Source organism: Anomaloglossus baeobatrachus, chromosome 5, assembly GCF_048569485.1.
Source record: "Anomaloglossus baeobatrachus isolate aAnoBae1 chromosome 5, aAnoBae1.hap1, whole genome shotgun sequence".
In the NCBI taxonomy this organism is placed as follows: Eukaryota; Metazoa; Chordata; class Amphibia; order Anura; family Aromobatidae; genus Anomaloglossus; species Anomaloglossus baeobatrachus.
In genome coordinates, this window is record NC_134357.1 from 2,403,926 (window position 1) to 2,429,237 (window position 25,312).

Here is a 25,312-nt window from a genome sequence, read left to right on the forward strand (position 1 = left end):
AGAAGTGTCCGGTGGTCTGTCCCTTTATAAGTAGTATCTGCTGCGCAGGGCTGTTTTTCATGAGATTTGTCCGGTGGACTTACTCTTCATGGGAAGTGTCTGGTGGACTGTCTCTTTATGAGAAGTGTCTGCTGGGCTCTCTCTCTTCCTGAGAAGTGTCTGGGGGTCTGTCTCTTTATGAGAAGTGTCTGGGGGTCTGTCTCTTTATGAGAAGTGTCTGGTGGGCTGTTCCTTCATGAGAAGTATCTGCTGGGCTCTCTCTCTTCCTGAGAAGTGTCTGGGGGTCTGCTCCTTCATGGGAAGTGTCTGGTGGACTGTCTCTTTATGAGAAGTGTCTGGTGGGCTGTTCTTTCATGAGAAGTATCTGCTGGGCTCTCTCTCTTCCTGAGAAGTGTCTGGGGGTCTGCTCCTTCATGGGAAGTGTCTGGTGGACTGTTCCTTCATGAGAAGTCTCTGCTGTTCAAAAGGATAAGGCACTTCTACCGAATTTCTAGTTACCACGGTGCTCAGGTAGGTTTCCAGACCATATACAGTAGTAATATATACAAGGCACTCCTGAATTCAGTAAAATGTGATGATTTTTTATTATTTCATACTGAGTATAGTGATGTCAGACGTTACGTCCAAACATGGCCTTCATCAGTAACTAGCGCCTGAGATGAGTAGAGATGGATTCTAGTCTCGCTGTTTTCATTGGCGGTATTTGGAATGCTATTAGAGATGTGACAGTGGTTTGCAGCCTGTTATTTCTGCCATGGGCAGTTGCAGTAATGCTATTAAGAAAGTTTCTGTGCTTTGCAGCCTGTCATTAGCAGTATCCGCTGCTGTGTGGAGGCGAGCTGGGAGAGAATATTGACATCTGATCACATACAGGTATACAGTTGGGATTCACCTATTTATTTTAGCATTTGTGCTATTAGTGTGTCACCCAGGGAAGGGGGACTCGGTCCCAGGCGGTTGCAAACGGGAATATCACTCTGGTGGCCGTTGCCCGGTCCCGTGCGCTGGGGACGCTTAATAAAAGGGGGTATTTACAGGGGATAATAGAGTTAATGTTCGTGACGCCACCTGCGGTTAGCGGTTAAGAATTGAGAACCGCCGCTGCTCAACGTGGGTACTCCCAGGGATGGTGGTAGTGGCAGCTATGGTGGTAGGCCCTCCATAGGTAGGGCTGTGCCTGGGAGATGTATGGTGTATAATAATGGAGACCACACCAGGTTAGCTTTAAGGCTTAAGCCACACGGCGAGAAAATCGGTGCGAGTGGAGTGCGGTAAAACATCACATTCCACTCGGACCAATATTAGCCTGTGTGCCAGCGCACATGAGCGATTATTTTCTTAGCCCTAATTGGACCGAGAAAACAATTGCAGCATGCTACGGGTGTAATGCGAGACTCTTTTCTCTCGCACCCATTCAAGTGTATGGAGAGACAGAAAAATCGCACTGCACTCGCGGTACACCGGTGTTCTGCGACTGCAGGGCGAGAATGGCAATAGCCAGCTATGGAGGAGAGAGGGAGAGAAATACCACCTTCCCCTCCTCCATGCCGGCCCACCCCTCCGCAGTGCCGGATCGCCCCTCCTCAGTGCCAGCCCGCCCCCCGCAGCTGAGGTCCACTCGCACAGTTGGACCGCAGTCACAGTGACACTCGCATGACACTCGGCTATGCTGTACTGCCAGCGTGAGCCGAGTGTCATGCGAGGGGATCGCAGAATTCCGGTCCCAGGAGTATCAGTGCTATTGCTGTTGCTGATAAAAATAAACTTGTATGTTTTTGCACAATCAAGGTCCATAATATTATTGCCTATATGAAGACAGCTTGGTGCCTTATATATACTATTTATTTCAGTGCCAATGTAGTGACCCAAGTTGTTCTGTCCACGAAACTCTCTGTAGATTGAGTCCCTGTAGCGTGAAGCGTTTGGGGCCCGACTGTCCCTTTTGGGGTATCAGTCTCCTCCGTATGGCAGGCAGTGCGGACACTGCGGGGAGGTAAGTGTCTGAACTCCAATTCTAGTTTACTGCTGATGCCCCCGGATTATTTGGTTCGATAAAGTCCGTGAAGGTGTCCTCACCGGGCAGGTATTTATCAAACTGTTTGAAACTTGACATTTGACCTAGGGCCCTGTGCCCCGTGCGTGCTCCGGTCCCAGCAGTATCTCAGTACCCGTACTGGGGATCTCTCTCCTGTGCCCCCGGGGTCACCATTACACAAACCCAGCTCAGCTCAAGCACATCCGCATACCTCTCTAGTGTGCTCCCCTCTTCTCGACTGCTCTCTGACTCCCTGACCCCTCCCACCAGGCTGGCTATACCCAAGGACTCGTTCCCATGGCGACCATCCCTTTACATGGTTAACCCTTTATGCCCAGTGTGGAGAGGAGAACTAGGATTTTAGATGTGTGTTGGTGGAATCGGCACTGGTACCCCAGGTCCCAGGGGGTAGGTCCTGCACCCCCGAGAGGATGCAGTTCCTTGTAGTGCCCTGAGACTCTCAGGGGCGCTACATTAGTAGCTTTCCCTGTGCTTTCCTGGTTCTCATCCTATCTTTCTGGCCACTCATTCAGTGTATCATTTGCTGGCTCCACATCTTCTCCTCTTCCTCTCACTGTTGGGGTCCCTCAAGGTTCAGTCCTCGGCCCTCTTCTTTTCTCCCTCTACCCTGCCCCAATTGGAATGACCATCAGCAGATTTGGCTTCCAGTACCATCTTTATGCTGATGACACACCGCTATACACCTCATCCCCGGAGCTCACCCCCGCTGTACTACAGAACACCAGTGACTGCCTGACTGCAATGTCATGTCTGCTCTCTATCTGAAACTTAACCTTTCCAAAACTGAACTTCTTCTTTTCCCTCAGTCTTCACCTTCCTAAACCTGACATCTCCCTCTCTGTGTGTGGCACCAGGATAAGTCCTAGGCCGCAGGCCCGCTGTCTGGGGGTTATACTGGACACTGATCTCTCCTTCACCTCCCACATACAATCTCTTGCCCGCACCTGCCGCTTGCAGCTCAAGAACATCTCTAGAATCTGCCCCTTTCTCACAATGGAAACGACAAAAACCCTCACCGTGGCCCTGATCCACTCCCGCCTGGACTACTGTAACTCACTATTAATCGGTCTCCCCCTAACTAGACTCTCTCCTCTACAGTCCATCCTTAATGCAGCAGCCAGGGTCACCTATCTGGCTAACCGCTACTCGGATGCCTCTGCTCTGTGCCAGTCATTGCACTGGCTACCCATATATCATAGGATCCAATTCAAACTGCTTGTTCTCACCCACAAAGCTCTACACAGTGCAGCACCCCCCTACATCTCCACCCTCATCTCTATCACCACAAAGCTCTCCACAGTGCAGCACCCCCTACATCTCCACCCTCCTGTCTATCACCACAAAGCTCTCCACAGTGCAGCACCACCTACATCTCCTCCCTCCTCTCTATCACCACAAAGCTCTCCACAGTGCAGCACCCCCTACATCTCCGTCCTCATCTCTATCACCACAAAGCTCTCCACAGTGCGGCACCCCCTACATTTCCTCCTCATCTCTGTCTATCACCACAAAGCTCTCCACAGTGCAGCACCCCCTACATCTCCACCCTCCTCTCTGTCACCACAAAGCTTTCCACAGTGCGGTGTGTTGCCCACCTGTAGCGGTCGCCTCAGGGATGTCGCTCCACCTTCTGGGACGCCACAGGGGCTCCACTTGATTACCGCTGGCAACAGGTATGTCAGGTTTATTTACATGGGAGTCGTGACGCCAGTCACGGTTTGCAGTCAGGGTTAGGGGTGACTGACACTGTAGGTTAAACGAGCATCTGGGGCTGATGGAGTCTGCAGTCTGGTGGTGTGGCCTCCAGTGAGTGAGGCTGGCCCCAGGGGCTCGGATGTGTAGAACAACAGGTCGCAGAGTAACTCAGTCGCAATCCAGAAAGTCTTTCAACTTGTTTACTCACTTTTAGATGGTTGGTGAGATACCCGGGCGATGCTGAGATTATACCAGGTGGAACCAGGAACTCTTTCAGGCCGAACTGATGGTAGCCATTAACTCGCCTTCCTAGCACTCCTTTTGTTTCGGATAACCCCTGACTTGCAGTATCGTGGGATTCATCCAGGGAAGTCGCTACTGCCTTTTCTCCCCTTTCTGGCCCGTTTGCCGGCAGCGTGGACCAGGTGAGATGGCTTCTGGCCCTATCTCCTTATGGGTCCCCCTGTTGGTGCTGAGGCTCAAACTCTGTATCTTTGGTGAGGAACCTCTAGTACCCTCACCGGCAGGTTTAGCAGATCAGTACATGGATGTCTGGCTCTAGGGACCTGTTCCCTGTGCGTGTCTAGTCACCAGTAGTCCCCATTTTCAACTGCCTCTCTTCAGGTGTCTTTCAGACTGACTTTCTGGTCACTGTACTCCCCTGCTAACAGCTACCACACGTGCAGGGTCTGACTAGCGTGGCTGTATGTCTGCCTCTTTCAGCAACTTCTGTACACTGCTCCAGACTGCGCTTGCTCCTCCCCCTATTCTGACTGCCACTGCATCTAGCTTCCAGCCCCTCCACTACACCCCTTGCTGAGAATTGAAAGCTAACCTCTTCCAGAGGCTACCCAAGGGTCCTCTCTAAAGGTGTGGGAGACTTGGTTGCTATGTGTCTGTGTGTACACACCTCATTCTGGCCTTTTGGAATTACCTGGAAGCACTGTCCCAGCATGGGGGCAGTACTCAGTGGTGCCTGACCAGGTCAGGGGCGCCACATTGGCACCCCCTACATCTCCACCCTCCTCTCTGTCTATCACCCCACATGTTCTCTACGCTCTGCAAATGACTTTCGACTAACATCCACACTAATTCGAACCTCCCACTCTCGGATCCAAGACTTTTTCCGAGCTGCACCAAACCTCTGGAACGCTCTACCCCAAGAAGTTAGGACGAATCACAACTTACTCAGCTTCAGACGCACCCTAAAAACGCATCTTTTTAGAGCGGCCTATCACACTCCCTAATCAAATCCAATTCACACAGTCCCTCTACAACTTCCCACAACATAACCCCATGTCAAACTCCATGGCACCCAAATGCATCTTACGGTCCAGGCCAATTGGTCCAGGAAGCCATTATCTATCCCCCATTTCCTTGAGATGGTTGGATTGTCATTGTAAATAAGCACTTGTACCTTGCCCCCCCCCCATCTTATTGTAGATTGTAAGCTCTCACGAGCAGGGTTGTCTTTTTTACCCTCTAAATATTGTATTTTCTATAACTGTTACTTGTTTGTATATGATCCTCCTGAATTGTAAAGCGCTGCGGAATATGTTGGCGCTATAGAAATAAAGATTATTATTATTATTATTATTATTATTAGATGCTAATAGTTTAGTGGTGGAAGGTGTCTCTGGTGGGTTTATTCTATTCACTATACTTTGGGTGTATTAACACCCTAGAGACCCATATAATACTAGGGATCACTAGCAGCAAATTGTGTATAGCTGGTGTTGCCATTTTTAGGAGTGCTTTTCGGGAGCATTTCTCGGCCTACCATCCCAGCTACCTCTTTTTGTGTGTACTTTTTACATTCGAGGCTCCATTATTTTATTGTATTTATTAAGTGTTTTTTTAACTTAATTGTTAATAAAAAAAAAATATACTATTCTATTACAAGTTACATCTTCTTGAAGTCATCATTTATGAGAAGTGTCTGGTGGGCCCTTTATTCATGAGAAGTATTCAGTGGTCTGCCTCTTCATGAGAAGTGTCTGGTGGGCTGTCCGTTTATGAGAAGTGTTTGGTGGGCTGTCCGTTTATGAGAAGTGTCTGGTGGGCCCTTTATTCATGAGAAGTATTCAGTGGTCTGTCTCTTCATGAGAAGTGTCTGGTGGGCTGTCCGTTTATGAGAAGTGTCTGGTGGGCTGTCCGTTTATGAGAAGTGTCTGGTGGGCTGTCCGTTTATGAGAAGTGTCTGGTGGGACCTTTATTCATGAGAAATATTCAGTGGTCTGTCTCTTCATGAGAAGTGTCCAGTGGGCTGGCCCTTCATAGGAAATATCTGATGGGCCCGTTCTTCATAAAAAATGTCCGGTGGGCTGTCCCTTAATGAGAACTGTCCTTTGGGCTCTCTCTTCTTTTGAAGTGTTCAGGGGGATCTCTCTTCATGAGAAGTGTCCAGTGGTCTGTCTCTTCATGAGAGGTGTCCAGTGGGTTCTCCCTTCATGAGAAGTGTCCAGTGGGTTCTCTCTTCATGAGAAGTGTCCTGTGGGCTCTCTCTTCATGAGAAGTGTCCAGTGGTCTGTCTCTTCATAAGTGTCCTTTGGGCTCTCTTCTTTTGAAGTGTCCTGTGGGCTCTCTCTTCATGAGAAGTGTCCTGTGGGCTCTCTCTTCATGAGAAGTGTCCTGTGGGCTCTCTCTTCATGAGAAGTGTCCTGTGGGCTCTCTCTTCATGAGAAGTGTCCTGTGGGTTCTCTGTCTTCATGAGAAGTGTCCTGTGGGCTCTCTCTTCACGAGAAGTGTCCTGTGGGCTCTCTCTTCACGAGAAGTGTCCTGTGGGCTCTCTCTTCATGAGAAGTGTTCAGGGGGCTCTCTCTTCATGAGAAGTGTTCAGGGGGCTCTCTCTTCATGAGAAGTGTCCAGTGGTCTGTCTCTTCATGAGAAGTGTCCTGTGGGCTCCCTCTTCATGAGAAGTGTCCTGTGGGCTCCCTCTTCATGAGAAGTGTCCTGTTGGCTCCCTCTTCATGAGAAGTGTCCTGTTGGCTCCCTCTTCATGAGAAGTGTCCTGTTGGCTCCCTCTTCATGAGAAGTGTCCTGTGGGCTCCCTCTTCATGAGAAGTGTCCTGTGGGCTCTCTCTTCATGAGAAGTGTCCTCTGTGCTCTCTCTCTTCATGAGAAGTGCCTGTGGACTCTCTCTTCATGAGAAGTGTCCAGTGGTCTGTCTCTTCATAAGTGTCCAGTGGTCTGTCTCTTCATAAGTGTCCAGTGGTCTGTCTCTTCATAAGTGTCCTTTGGGCTCTCTCTTTATGAGAAGTGTCCTGTGGGCTCTCTCTTTATGAGAAGTGTCCTGTGGGCTCTCTCTTTATGAGAAGTGTCCAGTGGGCTCTCTCTTCATGAGACGTGTCCAGTGGTCTGTCTCTTCATAAGTGTCCTGTGGGCTCTGTCTTCATGAGAAGTGTCCTGTGGGCTCTATCTTCATGAGAAGTGTCCTGTGGGCTCTGTCTTCATGAGAAGTGTCCTGTGGGCTCTGTCTTCATGAGAAGTGTCCTGTGGGCTCTGTCTTCATGAGAAGTGTCCTGTGGGCTCTGTCTTCATGAGAAGTGTCCTGTGGGCTCTGTCTTCATGAGAAGTGTCCTGTGGGCTCTGTCTTCATGAGAAGTGTCCTGTGGGCTCTGTCTTCATGAGAAGTGTCCTGTGGGCTCTGTCTTCATGAGAAGTGTCCTGTGGGCTATCTCTTCATGAGAAGTGTCCTGTGGGCTCTCTCTTCATGAGACGTGTCCAGTGGTCTGTCTCTTCATAAGTGTTCTGTGGGCTCTATCTTCATGAGAAGTGTCCTGTGGGCTCTGTCTTCATGAGAAGTGTCCTGTGGGCTCTGTCTTCATGAGAAGTGTCCTGTGGGCTCTGTCTTCATGAGAAGTGTCCTGTGGGCTCTGTCTTCATGAGAAGTGTCCTGTGAGCTCTGTCTTCATGAGAAGTGTCCTGTGGGCTCTGTCTTCATGAGAAGTGTCCTGTGGGCTCTCTCTTCATGAGACGTGTCCAGTGGTCTGTCTCTTCATAAGTTTCCTGTGGGCTCTGTCTTCATGAGAAGTGTCCTGTGGGCTCTGTCTTCATGAGAAGTGTCCTGTGGGCTCTGTCTTCATGAGAAGTGTCCTGTGGGCTCTGTCTTCATGAGAAGTGTCCTGTGGGCTCTGTCTTCATGAGAAGTGTCCTGTGGGCTCTGTCTTCATGAGAAGTGTCCTGTGGGCTCTGTCTTCATGAGAAGTGTCCTGTGGGCTCTGTCTTCATGAGAAGTGTCCTGTGGGCTCTCTCTTCATGAGAAGTGTCCTGTGGGCTCTCTCTTCATGAGAAGTGTCCTGTGGGCTCTCTCATCATGAGAAGTGTCCTGTGGGCTCTCTCATCATGAGAAGTGTCCTGTGGGCTCTCTCTTCATGAGAAGTGTCCTGTGGGCTCTCTCTTCATGAGAAGTGTCCTGTGGGCTCTCTTCATGAGAAGTGTCCTGTGGGCTCTCTCATCATGAGAAGTGTCCTGTGGGCTCTCTCTTTATGAGAAGTGTCCTGTGGGCTCTCTCTTTATGAGAAGTGTCCTGTGGGCTCTCTCTTTATGAGAAGTGTCCTGTGGGCTCTCTCTTTATGAGAAGTGTCCTGTGGGCTCTCTCTTCATGAGAAGTGTCCTGTGGGCTCTCTCTTCATGAGAAGTGTCCTGTGGGCTCTCTCTTCATGAGAAGTGTCCTGTGGGCTCTCTCTTCATGAGAAGTGTCCTGTGGGCTCTCTCATCATGAGAAGTGTCCTGTGGGCTCTCTCTTCATGAGAAGTGTCCTGTGGGCTCTCTCTTCATGAGAAGTGTCCTGTGGGCTCTCTCTTCATGAGAAGTGTCCTGTGGGCTCTCTCATCATGAGAAGTGTCCTGTGGGCTCTCTCTTCATGAGAAGTGTCCTGTGGGCTCTCTCTTCATGAGAAGTGTCCTGTGGGCTCTCTCATCATGAGAAGTGTCCTGTGGGCTCTCTCTTCATGAGAAGTGTCCTGTGGGCTCTCTCTTCATGAGAAGTGTCCTGTGGGCTCTCTCTTCATGAGAAGTGTCCTGTGGGCTCTCTCTTCATGAGAAGTGTCCTGTGGGCTCTCTTCATGAGAAGTGTCCTGTGGGCTCTCTCTTCATGAGAAGTGTACTGTGGGCTCTCTCTTCATGAGAAGTGTACTGTGGGCTCTCTCTTCATGAGAAGTGTACTGTGGGCTCCCTCTTCATGAGAAGTGTACTGTGGGCTCTCTCTTCATGAGAAGTGTCCTGTGGGCTCTCTCTTCATGAGAAGTGTCCAGTGGTCTGTCTCTTCATAAGTGTCCTGTGGGCTCTCTCTTCATAAGTGTCCTGTGGGCTCTCTCTTCATGAGAAGTGTCTTGTGGGCTCTCTCTTCATGAGAAGTGTCCTGTGGGCTCTCTCTCCATGAGAAGTGTACTGTGGGCTCTCTCTTCATGAGAAGTGTCCAGTGGTCTGTCTCTTCATAAGTGTCCTGTGGGCTCTCTCTTCATAAGTGTCCTGTGGGCTCTCTCTTCATAAGTGTCCAGTGGGCTCTCTCTTCATGAGACGTGTCTTGTGGGCTCTTGTGGCGCCCTGGAGAAGCCAGGACGTCACAGGTACTGCAACAACACACCCCACACCCCGGTTAGGAACACCAAAGTCAGACACAAATCCTTGTTGCCTCCCTCCAGGGCCTGATGTCCACACCAGGTGGGGCGGAGCCAGGCGGTTGTCTCCTCCCACCGAGGAGTTCACAGTCCTGGAGGCGGGAAAAGAGTTCAGTTCAGTTTGGAGTTGAGTGTGTAGAGAGGGAGTTAGGGAAGTGGTAGTGGAGGAACTGACTGGCCGTGTCCGGGTACGTGGCCCGGGCACAAACAGCAAGGTTGGCAGACGGTGGTGACCGTCTGCAGGAGAGGGCGATTGACGCACAACCGTAAGGACCGGGGACGGGCGGTGGCCCGCCGGTACCGGATCGGGGAGCGAAGAGAAGCCAACACCATCCGGCAGGGCCTACGGACCCCAACCAGGCTAGGAGTCACCGTTAAACCGGTCAAATCCGTCAGCGACGGGAACCTCCGGGGTTTCCCAGCAATAAAGACCCGACTGAAGGCAACCGCTCAACCGTGAAGGGAAATACAGCTACCGACACAGCTGGAGCTCCCAGGGCCAGCGCCTGCGGGCAAAAGGGGCTCCTCCGGCAAACATACCGCTTGGGAGGGGGTTACCGGTGAGAAGCCATTGGGGCCGAGAACATAACACTGGTGCAGGGAGAGACAGTTACCACCAACCTACCGGGAGTGACCGTCGCAGCCGTCTGTGGGACTCGTCCATCCAGCCGTTTGTTTTACTAGAGACTCAGTGTGCGTTACTGGCTGAGTAAGTACCACCGTGCCGTCTGGCACTGCGCTGCCCCGCGACCCTGCACCTGGCCAAGCCCCGCAATCCATCAAACAGACAACAACTCCGGGTCCCGGGACTACCAAAATCCCCCTACCCACGGAGGGGAGGAAAACATCCCAGCTGCTCCCTGTCACCGCTCCCGGGATCCCCGTACAGAGCAGCGGTGGTGCCCCAACCTCACCACACACCGTGGGTGGCGTCACAAACCGACATCCCAAACACCATCAAAACACCCCTTTCACTCACAGGCGAGGAGCGCCGCTCGAGTCCCCGGATCCGGCCCACCGCTCGAGCCACCGAGCAGCCGTAGCAGCAGCGCCGGACCCGAGCGTGGTGAGCGCAGCGCCCCGCCGCCCGCAACAATCTCTCTTCATGAGAAGTGTCCAGTGGGCTCTCTCTTCAGGAGAAGTGTCCAGTGGGTTCTCTCTTCATGAGAAGTGTCCAGTGGGTTCTCTCTTCATCAGAAAGTGTCCAGTGGGCTGGCCCTTCAAAGGAAATGTCTGATGGGCCCTTTTTTCATAAAAAGTGTCCGGTGGGCTGTCCCTTCATGAGAAGTCTCTTGTGGGCTCTCTCTATGAGAACTGTCCTTTGGGCTCTGTCTTCTCATGAAGAGAGAGCCCCCTGAACACTTCAAAAGAAGTGTCAGGTGGGCTGTCTCTTTATGAGAAGTGCCAGTTAATCCATCACTCTTAAGCGGGCTTAGCCGATGCTAGCGATGTCGAGCGCGATAGCACCCGCCCTCATCGTACGGCTGATATGTGGTCATCGCTGCCGCAGCGAACATTATCGCTACAGCAGCGTCACACGCACATACCTGCCCTGCGACGTCGCTGTGACCGGCGAACCGCCTCCTTGAGCCACCCACCGACGAGTACGGATCCGAGTGGCTCGGCAGCCGCCCGAGCCCCGGGGCGGTACACTTGAAGCGACCGGTGGTAGGGCCGCGGGTGTGTGTGTATGCTCTATTCCAACAAAATCCCCATACTCAGATTTTACCGGTAGTAACATTTCTTTACTATAAAACATATTTATAACACAATCAACTGAACTATCTGCGCACATGTGTATAGTGGCGTCCCCGGATCTTCACTCCTTCCGGGTGCGCAGCAAGGGGAAAAAAAAAAAGAAAAGAGAAAAACACAAAGAAATGGCGGCAACTTTCCCTAACTTTCCCTACAATCACGTACCAGTCTATCCCAGAAGAAGATGCCGCTCCCACGTCGCAGGCCTGTAGTCTCACGATGATGGGTCCCGGTGCAGCGCTGAAGGGATGCAGCTCCTCGGTCTTTTCCTTTGATCTTCTCCCGCTGGTAACAGATTCTAGTCAGTCTTTTAGTCCCGGGGCACGCCGAACAGAAGAAGGGAGGTCACAGCCCCTGCACTTGCACTCAGGGTGCGATGCTCTGCAGTCCGGTTAGATCCTTGGTGAAAACAAAGTCCTGCAGACCGGGAATGACAGAAACCACTTCCACAGGGTGATTCCTCCAAGACTCCGGTGGCAAAAGAGCCCTCTGTTCAGGGAGACCACACGCAGCTCTCTCCTGGCCGAGCTCCGGGGCTGAACCTCCTTCCCGCACTTTTTCTTCCTGGTCAGCACACACAAGCTGCAGCAGGGGATTTCCAACCTCTGTGTTTGTGATTGCACAGTCTGCCACTGCCCCCTTGTGGGCAAGTGCTGAAGCAATATTCAAATCCATTTCTACATTAATGATGCAGTCTGAATTGTTGATCCCATTACATACCCCCCCACTTAAAGGTTGGCAGTCCCTGTCAACTACCGTCGGTTCCCAGGCAGCGATGACTGCAGATGTCACAGGGGTTGGTTGAGAAGTGGGCCATACATACTGGTCCCTGTAAGACCGCCCGGGCGGGATCCCAGCAGTGGTGCGGTCAGTGCGTCTCAAGGGTCGGTTGTTCCCCTCCCCGTCACTGTCTTTACGCCCCACTTCAGTCAGCACTCCAGGGGAAGAACTGGGTCGTGTAGGTGGGTCACCGGTCTCAGAGTCGACGTGATCACTATGCTGGGAAACGTCCGTGACGTCAGTCGTGTTAGCAGCGTCACCCCCTCCGGGTACTGTGGTAGGGGTGTCAGGCTGGGATCGGCAGGGACGCAACATATTTCGGTGCACAGTGCGAATGCTGCGACTGTCTTCACCCTGCACTCGGTATACATGCCCGTTGGGGTAGGGGCGTTCGATTACCCGGTAGACTTCAGTCTCCCACTTGGCTCGAAGTTTCCCTTGCGGCTTCTTGATACGGAGCAGGACTAGCTGTCCCAACTTCAAGGGTTGCTCTTGCACGGGGAGTGGGTCAGCATGTATCTGGCCCCGGATTTGTTGGCTCACCAGCCGGTGTACAGTCTCCATCTTCTGTCGGTGAGCATTTAGCCAGGAGGGGTAGTTATGGCAGACATCATCTCCAGGGTGGAATAGGTTCAGGTCATGGACCCCTTTTCCGGGGCGGCCAAAGAGAAGGGTGTGTGGGGTGTAACCAGTCACGGAGTGGACCTGGTTGTTGTAGGCCCATACTAGATCGGGAAGGAATTGGGGCCATTGGTCTTTCTTATCATCAGCCAGGGTGCGGATCAGCTGGAGTAGAGTCCGGTTGAAGCGTTCACATGCACCGTTCCCTTGTGGGTGGTAAGGAGTGGTCCTCGACTTCTGAATCCCATACATCCGATGCAGCTCTTCGATAACTCGGCCTTCGAAACAAGCCCCCTGGTCGGAGTGCAACCTCTCCGGACACCCATAGACGTGGATGAACTGTCGACAGATGGCCCGTGCAGCCGATTCAGCCGTCTGGTCTTTGGTAACAACAGCGACAGCGAATTTTGTGAAGTGATCCACCATGACTAGGCAGTACTGATAGCCACTGCTCGCCGTCCCAATCAGCAGGTAGTCCACCATCAACAGCTCAAGGGGTCTGGATGTTTTAATTGTCTGGACAGGTGCCCGCTGCTCAGGGGACTTGTGCAGTTCACAGGTGCGACAGGTCTGGCAGACGTCTTCAACCAGCTTGCGGAGCCCCGGACAATAGATGGACTGTTGAATCCATCGAAAGGTCTTGTCTATTCCGAAGTGTCCATTCCTTGTGTGGGCTTGGGTCACCATCTCACGGGCCAATTGATCAGGCACCACAACTTGTGTGCATTCTTCCAGCATGTGCGACAAGAGAACCTTCCGGTATAGCACTCCTTTTCTCAGAATCAGCCGGTCCCACTGACTGAGCAGGGTCAAGGTCCCGGTAGACAGTCGTGCCCGTATATCGGCGGGAGGCTTCTGCTGCCGCTTCACCCATTGTTTGAGTAGAGCCCATTCAGGGTTCTGATCCTGGAGCCTGCACCACTCCTGGGGTGGCAAGGCGACCCCCACTGGAATTCCAGCTTCGCCCACAACGAACTGGCGGTAATCCATCATCTGTTGGGCGAGCTTTGCAAAGTCAGGCGTCTCGTCCCCTTCTAATTCTTCATCCCGGTCTCGGTTGAGTAAGGGGTATGACACTCTAGACAGGCTGTCCGCATTTTGATTCTCAGCTCCAGCCCTATATTTGATCTTGTAATTGAACTTGGAGAGCCGAGCCATCCAACGCTGCTCCATGACTCCGAGCTTCGCATTTTCTAAGTGGGCCAACGGGTTGTTATCGGTCAGGACTAGTACTTCAGCCACCGTGAGGTATCCCGCAAATTTCTCCGCCATAGCCCACGTTAGGGCCAACAGCTCCAGCCGGAACGAGCTATAATTGGTGGGGTTCCTCTCGCCTTCATGTAGGGACCGACTGGCATAGGCTATGACCCGTTCCTTGCCTTCTTGGACCTGTGAAAGTACTGCCCCTAGACCCTGTAGGCTGGCATCGGTGTGTAGTTGGAAGGGCAGGTTGTAGTCCGCATATGCCAGGATGGGGGGAGACGTTAAGGCACCCTTTAGGGCTTGGAAGGACTCTTCCTGGCTGGGTCCCCAGCTGATGGGTCGTCCTCTGGGGCTGTTGGTGGTCCCTCGAAGCAGGTCATGCAAGGGTGCAGCAAGCCGGGCGAAGTTTTTGACGAACCGGCGGTAGTAGCCGGCCAACCCCAGGAAAGCCCTGACCTCCTTGACGTTTGTGGGCTGCGGCCAATCCCGTACAGCGGCTATCTTCTCTGAAGACGGCTGTACACCTTCGGCTGAGATCCGGTGGCCCAGATAATTGATCTCGGGCTGCAGAAGACGGCACTTGTTGGGTTTCAACTTCAGGCCATGTTCTCTCAGCCTACTGAACACACGGCCCAGCTGCTGCAGGTGTTCTTCAAATGTGGCCGAATAGACTACAATGTCGTCCAGGTAGATGAGGGTGAAGTCGAAGTTGAAGTCTCCCAAGCAGCGCTCCATCAGCCGCTGGAAAGTCCCCGGCGCGTTGTTCAGACCAAAGGGCATCCGGTCGAACTCGTACAGGCCCATGGGTAGGATGAAAGCAGTCTTCTCTCTATCTTTCTCGTGCATAGGTACCTGCCAATATCCACTGGCCAGATCCAACGAAGAGAAGTATTTGGCTTTCTTCAGGGCTGTCAGGGATTCTTCGATCCTTGGCAAAGGGTATGAGTCCCGGATGGTGCAAGCATTCAAACGGCGGTAGTCCACACAGAATCTCAGGGACCCGTCCTTCTTCTTGACTAACACCACCGGTCGGTGCAGCCCAGGGGCTCTGGCTTTCTCGTACCACTCCAGCGTGTAGCATGGAATTCAGGAGATTTTTCACTTCTTGGTATTGCTGGGGAGGTATTTGGCGGTACCTTTCACGGATAGGAGCAGTGTCACCTGTGGGGATTTCATGCTTGATACTGGTGGTGCACCCAAAGTCGGTGTCATGCCGGGCAAAGGACGCCTGATGCTCTTGAAGTAGCTCTTCCACCTGGGACACCTCCCGTTTGGAGTATTGGGATACGTCCAACTGACACTTCTCTCGTAGTTCTCGCCGCGCGTTGATGTCACCCGCGACAGCGGCCATGGCAGAGACCGTCACTGTCCAATCTCCCTCTGTAGACGGTACAAACTGGAGGGGGCTCATAGGGTTCACCTCTTCGGTCAGAGCGTAGACTCGGGCGAGCTGTGTCCCGGCTTCTAGGTCAACGCTCACGTTAGCCGTGTTGCCCAGCCTGACAGGAATTCTTCCCTTTCTCACTACTGCTAGAGTTCGAGCGACTAGTGGATTCAGCTTCCCTTCCTTCGGGGTGCACGGCTCAATCAGCACCTCCACGCCTTCAAGCTGTCTCGTGGTGCTAAGGGGTAGTGAGATAACTGTCTCTTTCCCAGCCGGTAAGGTGATCCTAGTATGGCGGGGCACGGTGATCATGGCCAGCGGCAGTTGTTCTTCTGTCATTCGCTGGAGGTTGCAGGTCCGGACCACTTGCTGAAAGGCACGGCGGGCGGCCCTATGTGCGGTCACTTCTTGCCAGTACTTGGGCCCTTTCTTGGTAAACAACACCAGATTGAGGTCTTTCAAGATGTTCATCCCAATAATCATGGGCGTCTCTGATCCAAAGCCTTCCCTAACCACGATTATCCCTCTCTTCCCGAGATCTTGGCCACAGATTTCGGTGTTCATCCAGGCAACTCCCGTCACCGGAATGGTTAGATTATTGGCTGCTTTGATCTTGATGGCGGTATCAGGGTCATAGGCAACCCGCGGCTTTAGACACTCTTCGTAGAACTGCTCGGAGATGGTGGATACCTGAGACCCAGTATCCATTAACCCTTGTACGGCGATCCCTTCCAGTAATACTTCCAGGGTGGGGCTATTTGATGCAAGTTTGTTCCGTGGCTGGCTCTGTTTTCCTACACCCCTCTCTTTGGCGTCCCCTGCCGAGTGAGCCTCTTTGGCAGGGGCGTCTAGTTTAAAGGCGGCCGCTGTTGTGGGACATGACTTGCTGGTTCTGGTAGATCGGACTGTGGATGAACTTGAAAGTTCTGGGGGCAACGGTTGGCTCTATGGCGGGGATCGCCGCATGTCCAGCATCTTCCCATCAGCCGGCTGGGTTGTTGTCTCACTTGCCGGCCCGCCTGTTTGTCTAGGGTGAGCTGTAACACCTGTTTCTGCAACTCTGCCACCATCTGCTTCAGTTCTTCCGTGTTGCTGTTCGGAGTCCCGATACCAGATATGGACCTGCAAGCCGCGGTATATGTCTGTGTCTCCACGACAGGTCCCCTTGAACGTTCTATAGCTTCTTGTTTGACCTCAGCGAACGTAAAGGCTGGATTTATCCGGAGTAGATCTTGCAATGAGCGGTTAAGGTACGGGTCTCTCAATCCGGTCACGAACTGATCTCTCAACACCAGGTCACGGGCACCCGTACTAGCTAGCTGTTCTTCGTTTCTACAGGCTTGTTCTAGTAGCACTTGAAGGGCATTGGCATATTGAGGAATGTCCTCCGACTCGAGCTGAGTACGCCGGAAGAACATATAGCGCAATGTTCCCGCATAAGTGGTCGGCCCATAGGTGTTCTCCAGCACCCGCTCCAAGTCATCCAACGTACGCTGGCCCCTAACCGTCTCCAGCCTGACTGTCGTCCACGCTTCCCCCTCTAATGTTAGCATGGCCATTTCTGCTAAGGTCTTAGGATCAGTGTAATACATTTCCCCCACTATCTTAAGTTGTTCAGTCCATTCAGTTACAGGATAGTTCCGTCCGTCAAACTTTCTCACCTGATTGACAATAGACGGCGGGGGAGCCGTCCAGTTATAAGTTACTACCGGGGGATGATTTTGTTGGTCACACATCCTGCCGACTACGCCACATGAAGCGACCGGTGGTAGGGCCGCGGGTGTGTGTGTATGCTCTATTCCAACAAAATCCCCATACTCAGATTTTACCGGTAGTAACATTTCTTTACTATAAAACATATTTATAACACAATCAACTGAACTATGTGCGCACATGTGTATAGTGGAGTCCCGGATCTTCACTCCTTCCGGGTACGCAGCAAGAAGGAAGGGAAAAAAAACAACAAAGAAATGGCGGCAACTTTCCCTAACTTTCCCTACAATCACATACCAGTCTATCCCGGAAGAAGATGCCGCTCCCACGTCGCAGGCCTGGAGTCTCACGATGATGGGTCCCGGTGCAGCGCTGAAGGGATGCAGCTCCTCGGTCTTTTCCTTTGATCTTCTCCCGCTGGTAACAGATTCTAGTCAGTCTTTTAGTCCCGGGGCACGCCGAACAGAAGAAGGGAGGTCACAGCCCCTGCACTTGCACTCAGGGTGCGATGCTCTGCAGTCCGGTTAGATCCTTGGTGAAAACAAAGTCCTGCAGACCGGGAATGACAGAAACCACTTCCACAGGGTGATTCCTCCAAGACTCCGGTGGCAAAAGAGCCCTCTGTTCAGGGAGACCACACGCAGCTCTCTCCTGGCCGAGCTCCGGGGCTGAACCTCCTTCCCGCACTTTTTCTTCCTGGTCAGCACACACAAGCTGCAGCAGGGGATTTCCAACCTCTGTGTTTGTGATTGCACAGTCTGCCACTGCCCCCTTGTGGGCAAGTGCTGAAGCAATATTCAAATCCATTTCTACATTAATGATGCAGTCTGAATTGTTGATCCCATTACACACTGACCATGCCTCTATCCACACTTCAAGCCACACCCATTATCACATCTTTCTTCAGGAGGACAGAAGGAGTTGTCAGACAGGTGGTGGCATTGAGGGACCGAAGGATGTTTTACCCCAGCATTTCCCTGTCCCCAGCATTTCCTGACTCCCGGCATTACTCCTGCCCCCCGGTATTCCTTTTCCCCGTCCTTTCCCTGCCCCCAGCATTCCCCTGCCTCCGACATTTTCCTGTCCCCGCCATTTTCCTGTCCCCGGCATTCCCCTGCCCCCGGCATTACCCCTGCCCCCACCAGTTCCCTCCCTCCGTAATTTCCCTTCCCCTGGCATTTCCCTGCCCCCCCACATTCCCTGTCGCCGGCATTTCCTTTCCCCCAGCATTACTGCCCCGCCATTTCCCTGCTCTTGGCATTTCTCTGCCCCTGGCATTCCCTGATCCCAGCATTGCCCCTGACCTTTGAAATTTCACTGCCCCCGGTATTCCCTGCCCCTGGCATTGCCCTGTCCGCAGCATTTCCCTATCTTCGGTATTTTCCTGTCTCCGGCATTTCCCTGCCCCCGGTTTTTCCCTGTCCCTGGCATTTCCATTTCCCTGTCATTTCCCTGTGTAGCGCCCCACGGGGCCTGCAGGGCTGCCCGTCAGCGGGCCAGTGCTATTTTGCGGTTGCTGTGACTGGCCTGACCTGGCTCCGTGGCCCCGTCAGCTACATGGAAAGAGGGTGCAAGGGGGATGGGGGTTTTGCTTTGCAGCACCACCCGTGGTGCGCGGCCAGGGATTAGCCGTCGCTGCGAGATGTTGCTCTCCTCCAGGGCTGATGTTACCGCAGCTCAGTTAGTCCAGCTACCCACAGGTGGACCGAGCCCCAGTGGGATGGTGGTGACGGGAAGAAGGGCTGTTGGCACCGAAACGTGGGGCAACAGCGACGGTAATAAGAGGCTGAGGCAATGGTTGCAGGTCCAGGTCTTTTACTCACAGTTCTTAGGATGCTGCCCTCATGGTACCGGTCACAACCATGCTGGGCCCCAGCCGATCCCAGATGAATCAAAGGTTACCACTGGTGTTGTGAAGCGTGTGAGACCTTCCTCCTTGCGCTTCTAGAGTCGGATCCCCGTGGCCTGAAGCTACTTGGGGACCCCGATACTCTTGGCTTTAATTCCCGTCCTGTATACAGGTGGCGCGGATCCGCTGTGGGGCCAAACTGTAATCACGACTCCAGACCCTATGTGCCACTGTGGGGCGCCACACCTGTCCCTGGCATTTCCCTGGCTCCAGCATTATTCCTGCCCCTGGCATTACCTTGTCCCCGGCATTTCCATCCCCCCAGCATTCCCTGCCCAGCATTACTCCTGCCCCCCGGTATTCCCTGTCCTCACCATTTTCCTGTCCCCGGCATTTACCTGTCCCCGGCATTCCCCTGCCCCCGGCATTTCCCTGCCCCTTACATTTCCCCTGTCCCCCACATTTCCCTGTCCCCGGCATCTCCCTGCTCTCAGAATTACTCCTGCCCCTGCCGATTCCCTGTCCCCAGCATTTCCCTCCTCCAGGCATTTCCTGCTCCCGGCATTTCCCCTACACCTTGGAAATTTCCCTTTCCTCGGCATTTCCTTGCCCCCGGCATTACTGCTGTTCCCGGCATTTCCCTCTCCCTAGCATTACTCCTGTCCCCGGCATTAGTCCTGCCCCTGCCATTCCCCTGCCCCCGGCATTACTCCTGTCCCTGGCATACCCCTGCCCCAGCATTACTCCTGCCCCCTGCATAACGCCTGTCACTGGCATACCCCTGCCCCAGCATTACTCCTGTCCCAGGCATTTCCCTGTCACCGGCATTCCCCTGCCCCCAGAATTTCCTGTCCCCGGCATTTCCCTGTCCCTGGCATTTCTCTGCCCCTGGCATTCCCCTGCCCCCGGCATTCCCCTGTCTCGGGTATTACTCCTGTCCTCGGCATTACTCCTATCCCCGACATTCCCCTGTCCCTGGTATTACTGCCCCGGCATTACTCCTACCCCTGGGCATTACTTCTGCCCCCGGGCATTACTCCTGTCACTGGCATTCCCCTGCCCCTGGCATTACTCCTATCCCCGGAATTCCCCTGCCCCCGCCATTACTCCTGCCCCCGGGCATTATTCCTGCCCTCGGGCATTACTCTTGTCTCCGGCATTCCCCTGCCCCGGCATTACTCCTACCCCCGGCATTACGTCTGTCTCCTGTGTGACGCCCCTGAGGCTTCAGTCGCCACAGAGTACTGCAGCTCACTTAAGGTGCGGAACTCATCCTGGGTCCAGAGGAGGTCGGTCCCAGTTCCACAAAACAGAAATTCATACATACTGTCAGGTTGCACTCCCCATTGGGGCTAGGGTCGGGTCTTAAGGTAGTCACCAAACATGGGGGGGGCCGCCACCCACTAGTGACAGTGACCCGGGGGAGGAGCTGACACAGCAGTGAGGAGTTCTCCAGCAGGAGAGGAGCGGACAGGTTTTTTCGGCAGCTCCTGTGGGACATAGGATACAATATGGTCACCAAGGGGAGAGCTTCATTGCTCCCTCGGGACCGGCGCAGCTCAGAGTGCAGAGCCCTAGGGTGCAACAGACTTCATGTTGTATCACCAGAATCTGCAGGACAGGGGGATCGTATGTCCCTCTGGCCACCAGAAGATCCCAGAGCACAGTGGCACATAGGGTCCGGAGTCGTGATCAAGGTCAGGCCCCACCACGGATCCGCGTCACCTGCACACGGGATGGGAGCTAAACACTACAAGAATCGGGGTCCCCAAGTAGCTTCAGCTTCAGGCCACGGGGATCCAAGTTTAAAAGCGCAAGAAGGAAGGGCCCACAGACTACCGTTCCAGTTCTGACCTCCAAAGACTCCAGGATCGTCTGGGGCCCATGACGTCAGAAACCGATACCCTGAGGCAGTATTTAAACTGTGAGTATAAAGACCTGGAACCGAATCAGCTGACTCAGCATCTTATTACTGGTGCCGTTGCCTATGCAGTGTGGCGCCCCTGAGACTCAGGTCGCCACGGGGTACTGCACTCCACTTAGGGTGTGGTGCTGATCATAGATCCAAAGGAGGTCGGTGCTGATTTCATCATCCACAAACACATACACACATGAGTTAAAAATCCCCACTGGGGACTGGGCTAGGGTCGGTGTGACGGGGTATGCGGCAGAGCAGTAAGGGATGCCAGGCCAAGGAACAATCCAAAGGGCTTTTTTGTAACCACAAAGATAAAGCCCCAAACAAATATAAATCCTTAAAGTCTGCAAGGAGTCCACAACAAAACAAAAGATCCAGGGGCGCCTCCCGGTATTCCAACGCCAGGGAAAATATGGCAATGGTCGTTATATGAGTTCCTTGAGTCCAACAGTGTGAACAACAAAACAATCCCACGTGGCCACTGATCTCCAATCTGTGGCAGTCCATACACAGGCCCTAGGATCCAGCCTCAGCAATAGATCCTTGTCCTTTTCCAGCCGAGATCCAACTAACTAAACTAACATGGGTCTCATTGTTCTTCTCTCCTGGGATCAGCCCCTTAGGTGGGCAGAAGAGTCCAACTCCGCCTGGACACTTGATACATGAATGGACTTTAGAAGTCCTGGCTCTTTCTTGTTTACCAAGTTGTGGATTGGAGAAGTCCCATGCGGAGAAGAACAAACAATCCCCCACCAGTAGTACATACAGGACAGTCAAGGAGAGACAGACTATTACACCATGAGCAAAGGCAGGGGAGGGACACACTGTTACAGTCAGGTGTCAAAGGGGTTGCCAACAGTGTGGAATTTACAGGATGCCATCACAACAGGGGCCCCAATCCACTAGTTTAGGACCTGGGTAGGGGGAGGAGCAGCCACCAGGGGGAGTGAAGAGCCACACACAGTTTAACAGGGAGTTCTCCAGCAGGAGTGACAGTGAGGGGACGTCTTTCCCGGTAGCTCCTGTGGGACATAGGAGTTTAACGGTCACTGTGGAGGATACCGTGTCAGTTTCCCCGGGACCAGTATTGCAGGCGGGGGCCGCTGCCGCTTCCCTAGGCCCGCTCAGATCCGGGTTCGCTGCTGCGGCTCGAGTGGTAACCGGACCCGGGCTCGCACGGCTGTCCGTCCTCACAACCGTTGAAAAAGGGGGAATTATTTACAGGGGGAAATTGTCTGTGATGCCACCCGGGGGTTGCGGTGAGGGATGGTGACACTGCCGCTGCCTGATGATGGGGCGCCCGGGGCTGGTGGAACGGGGCAGCTAGATGGGCTCCCCTCCACGGGTAGGGGAGGTGTAGTCCCGGAGCCCTGTGTCGGTACACGGGAGTGATGGCTGCTGGAGGTGGCACTCCGGATTGGACCGGGGGTCAGTGGTGTACTCACAGTTCAGGAATTGCACACAAGTCCAGTAGTAAACCAAGTTGCCAGTGACCGGCTGCCGTTGGAGGGTGTATTCGGGTCCCACACCCTGGTTAGTGAACAGGTGTCCCTTCCTCCTGCACGCTGTGTTTGTCTTTCCTTTTGGACGACTTTGCATGGAACGGAGAAGTCCACTCCCGGTTTTGTATGTATTTGGGAGCTGTGGCCTGCGAAATCTGACCCTTGGGATCTGTGCGTTCTGGCGGACACCCTATCCCCCACGTTGGGCTTCCGTTTTGCTCTCTGGGCTTCGGGAGAACAAGGCCTAAAACCTCATCCTCTGCTGGTTAATTAACAAGGAAGCTTGCAACCTTCCTCGTCCTAGGGTCCAGGCACCCCGACTGTGCACGGCCTCCGGACCGGATTCCCTTCCCCGTTCCACTTTAGGTCTCCCGCGACCGGATCTCCATCGCCTGTGGCCCTGCTCACTGTCTGCCACCTAGCCGAGTAGTCCAAGGGCCCCTACCCCTGACTACACTGCACAGTCTGCACTTGACTTCCACTCACTACTACTCCACTACAACTGTCAGCTTCAACTGTCAACTCTTGTCTCCAAACTCCAACTTGAACTGTTGTGTTCCCACCCCTGACACCTCAGGACCCCTAGGTGGGCGTTCTCATCCGCCTGATGCCGCCCACTGGTGTGTCCTTATTATCATGAGGGGGTGGCTACACTTTATGGCTGTGTGTTGCACCTGGGTGTGGGTTTCTGGTTGTGACAAAGAGGATGGACACTTTTGTGACTACCTGGTTTTGCCAGGGCATCACACTCCCCCTTGATTGAATACAGCCCGTCCGCGGGCTGTCCGGTCACTGACGTTTATTTTTGCAGCAACTGGAATTAGAAAAAGGGTAACAAACATATAAAAACATTGTAAAACATTTCATCCCTCACGGGAGGCACATTACTTGAACGTTGCAATAAACAAGAAAAATATCATCTCCTCCCACTTTCATCCGCCACCCAAAACACCTGAACCCACCCTCGGTACCACCGCTAATCCCAAGTGCACACCGTCCCGGGTTCCTGTGGGTGTCCAAAATGTCCGGGTAAAAGTCCCTTACCCGCCAGTCCACCCCAAGAGTTTCATGGTCCGGAACCCTTGGCCTGGAGGTTAGCCACCGGTGTTGTTAGTGACTGGGCCTCGGCCGACTCTACCGCAGGCCCTTCCTCCAACCAACCTCTCCAGAGGTGTTGCAGTCTTGGTGGTGGGGTAACAAGATGGTAGGTGGAAACAAAAATGTTTAACACCGCTGCCGGGGCAGCCTCCTGCTGCAGCTTCTCTCCACAACAACCCATCACCCAAACAACACGGATCCCCAGTTCCACCTTCACTTACGGTGCTGCACTGTCCTGAGACCCCCTCTCCAGTTGTTTGCGGTGCAAGTGCAGCTGCTTTTCCTTTTCCTGGTCCAGCTCCATCCTCCACCAAGGGCTTCGACCCCTGATGGCCTCTTCATCTTTAGCAGGCAGGGATGAAGACGTTCAACAAGAATGGGACATCTAGAACTGTTTAACTTTTAACTGTCCTGCCACCCTCCACCTGGGGATCCAGATGGCCTCCTCCATGGAACATGAGGACATTCAACAAGGGTGCAGTCCTTAAAACTTTTAACTCACTCTTGGGTTCCGGTCCCTTTAAGGCCGGGTGCCTCCCGGGCACACTCCAGAAAGGTGCCCAGGCAGACCACAGCACCGGCAAACTGGCACCACCACACCAATGGCGGCGGATGAGGGCTCATCTTCTGAGGTGGACTCTGCCTCCACTTCATACATTTCCAACGTACAGAGCGCCACGACAATAAGGACATCCTGTAGCCGTTCCCACCGAATCGAGGAACCCATGCAGCCTCCGGGGTACTGGTACCGGAGTCACTTTCCTCATGCTCCGCTGATTCTGAGTCCTCACCAGCCGGTTCATCGTCATCAGAGGCCGCCAACAGGTCACCTTCGTCTTGGGCCGCGGACTCCACCACTAGTACCGCAGGCAGCACCACAGCGCCGACAGCTGCTACGGGAAGGGGAGGTAACATTGCTGGGGTGACCGCCGGAACCGCAGGCTCCGCCGCTCCTGCATCCTGCACCACTGCGGGAGCCACCGCTCCACCTTTGCCATCAGGTGCCGACATTCTTCCGGTATTTCCCCCTTGGTTTTTCGACACTAGTCTCGCGGGACCTACTGTCCTTTGTGCTTCCTCCTTTGGGAGTCACCGGTTTCCGCCCGCGTTCCCAGGGGGCGGGGCTTTCGACTTTGTACCTTTTTCGGGGAAGAAGATGAAGGAGTTGTTGTTTTGGCGCCAAAGATGGTGGGCAAGATGGCGGCAGTTCAAAATTTTTCAACAGTTCACGGAATTCAAAGCAAGGCACACGTCTTCAAAGTCTACAACTAGGGTAGGAATCCTGTTCGTGACGCCAGGTTTGGGGTGTTGCGGGCAGGGGCCGCTGCTGCTTCCCTGGGGCCTGCTCAGCTCCGGGTTCGCTGCTGCGGCTCGAGTGGTAACCGGACCCGGACTCCACGGCCGGCCGTCCTCACAACTCTCGGAAAAGGGGGAGTTATTTACAGGGGGAAATTGTCTGTGACGCCACCCATGTGTTGCGGTGAGGAATGGTGACACCGCCGCTGCCTGATGATGGGGCTCCCGGTGCTGGTGGAACGGGGCAGCTAGATAGGATCCCCTCCACGGGTAGGGGAGGTGTAGTCCTGGGGCCCTGTGTTGGTACACGGGAGTGATGGCTACTGGAGGTGGCACGCCGGATTGGACCGGGGGTCAGTGGTGTACTCACAGTTCAAGAATTGCACACAAGTCCAGTAGTAAACCAAGTTGCCAGTGACCGGCTGCCGTTGGAGGGTGTATTCGGGTCCCACACCCTGGTTAGTGAACAGGTGTCCCTTCCTCCTGCATGCTGTGTTTGTCTCTCCTTTTGGACGACTTCGCATGGAACGGAGAAGTCCACTCCCAGTACTGTGTGTGTATTTGGGAGCTGTGGCCCGTGAAATCTGACCCTTGGGGTCTCTGTGGGTTCTGACAGACACTCTATCCCCCACGTTGGGCTTCCGTTTTGCTCTGTGGGCTTCGGGAGAACATGGCCTGAAACCTCATCCTTTGCTGGTTAATGAGGGGGCTTGAAACCTTTCTCGTCCTAGGGTCCAGGCACCCCGTCTGTGCACGGCCACCGGATCGGATTCCCGCTGTCGGCACCGGCGGGCTACAACCACTTTAGGTCTCCCGCGACTG